General features: G+C 32.8%; 1 non-coding gene across 1 annotated transcript; it reads left to right on the top strand.

Moving 5' to 3' along the window:
- Window positions 1–231: 231 nt before the first annotated feature.
- On the top strand, window positions 232–338 carry LOC123951221. The gene has a single exon (XR_006820371.1). It is a non-coding gene; the product is annotated as a U6 spliceosomal RNA (small nuclear RNA).
- The last annotated feature ends 2034 nt before the right edge of the window (window positions 339–2372 follow it).

Raw genomic sequence — 2372 nt, 5'->3', positions numbered from 1 at the left:
CATGTGTAAAAAATTTAAAACATTGAAGTTTGACCTTTTTCACATACCATCCACAATAATTAGCTCAAAATGGGTTATAGATCTAAAGGTAGAATAACTATGCATGTTTTTTTTTTAATCATAAGAAAGTCTTTGAACTTGAAGTCAGACATTTCTTTAGAAAGGAACATTGAAATGTGGATAATAAAGTATTAAATTGTACTTCACCGAAATCAAGATCATCTGCTTTTCGTGCTCGCTTCCGCAGCACATATACTAAAATTGGAACGATACAGAGAAGATTAGCATGGCCCCTGCTCAAGGATGACACGCAAATTCGTGAAGCGTTCCATATTAAAAAAAAAAAAATCATCTGCTTTTCAACATAACCGAACTATAGGTTATTTACAAAAATCTAACTTCAAATTCTACATAGGTAGGTTTAGTGGAAAATGGTGGAAAAAGATATGTCATGTAAACATTAATCAAAGAAAAACAGGAGCGATATATTGATATCTGACAAACTACTTCAGAGCAAAGAAAATTATTAGATTCAAAGAGGGTCATTAAATAATGATGAAGGGATCAATTCTCCAGAAAGATATAACAATTTTTACTATATACACTCCAAACAATTGAGCCTCAAAATATTTAAAGCAAAAATTAAAAACTAAAACAAGAAATCCATATTTATTGTGGGGAATTTCAATCCTCTACCCCCTCTCCCCACTACCTGCTGTCCTAGGAACTAATACAACTGCAAAGCAGAAATCAACAAGGATATAGAAGAACTCAACAACATAATCAACCAAAAGGTTCTAGTTTACAGATAGCTAATACTGATCTCAATCACAATAGACCATACTGTTTTTTTCAAGTTCTCATGGGATAATCAGAGATAGACTCTATCTTAATCCATAGAACAAACCTCATTTAATAGTGTACTAGAAGATCCACAGGTAGGCAAAGATAAATGAATAAAAGGCACAGATTAAAAAGGAATAATAAATAATCTTTTTAAAAAAGTTATATTTATGGATGACAAAATTGTCTTATAAAAATTTTTAAAAACCACTAGTACTAGTAGGTGAATTTAGTAAGATCATAGGACACAAGCTCAACCTATACAATCAATCACATTTCTAACGACATATGTAGAAAGTTAACACAATACAATTGATATTTCTTGTGAAGGAAAGGAAATGTTTAGGTATGCACTAAACTGAATGTATAGGATCTTTATTTTGAAGGTTATAAAATAGTAATAAGGGAAAGGAAAGATCTACATACAGAAGGAGGTATACCACATTCATGGACTTGAAGAGTCTGTAGGAAAAATATCAACACAGAAAAGATATTGGCTCTCTGCAAATGGATCTTCATTTTTCAACACTAATTCTATTGAAATCCTAGGCACAGAAAAATTTATTCTAATGCTTATATGGAAATGTATAGGTGATTCAGTCCATTCATTGTCTGCATTTGGCTCAGGTCATGATCCCAGAGCCCTGTGATTGAACCTCAAATCTGACTACTTGCTAGGCAGGAATCTGCTTCTCCCTCTCCCTCTGTCTGCTGCTTGCCCTGCCTGTGCTCTCTCTTTCTCTGTCAAATAAATAAATAAAATCTTAAAAAGAAAAAAAAAGAATAGAACATTCACTCCACAAAGGAAAATAAATGAATGTTCAATATGCTCCTAAAATTTTTGCCACCATGATGCAAATTAATACCATGGTAGGGGGGCACCCTGGTGGCTTAGTTGGTAAGCATCTGCCTTTCAGTCATGTCTTGAACCCACAGTCTTGGGATGGAGCCCCAAATTGGGCTTCCTGCTTAACAGGGAGCTTGCTTCTCCATCTGTTATTCCCCTTGTTTGTGCTCTCTTTGTCAAATAAATAAATAAAATCTTTAAACCACAATAGGATACTACTACACACATTCTAGAATGGCTCAAACTAAAGAATTTGAAAGTAAATGTTGGCAAACGTCTAGAGCAACTGATTCTCATACTGTCTTAATGGATAGTAAAATGATGCAATCACTTTGGGAAACTATTTCACAGATTTATAATATATAAATGTTATCTTAAATATGTTAAATGGAAAATTAGCATATTAACTAGCAATTAGAGAACTACATATTTTTCCAAGGTGAATAAAATATATGCCCATGCACAACCTTGTACTTTAATGTATTTATCAGCTTAATATTTTTTACAGCTTCATTTTTAATAAACAAAAATTAAAACCGATCCACTGCTCATCAACAGGTGAGTGGATAAACAAATTGTGGTTACTTCAGACAATGAATATTCCTCAGCAAAATAAGGAATAAACTTTCCAATACACACAGAAACATGGATGAATCATACAAACATACTCAGTGAATAGAAG

This window comes from Meles meles, chromosome 9 (assembly GCF_922984935.1).
Source record: "Meles meles chromosome 9, mMelMel3.1 paternal haplotype, whole genome shotgun sequence".
Lineage (NCBI taxonomy): Eukaryota > Metazoa > Chordata > Mammalia > Carnivora > Mustelidae > Meles > Meles meles.
Note: the sequence above shows the minus strand (reverse complement) of the source record. Positions and strands in the feature narration are given on the sequence as shown.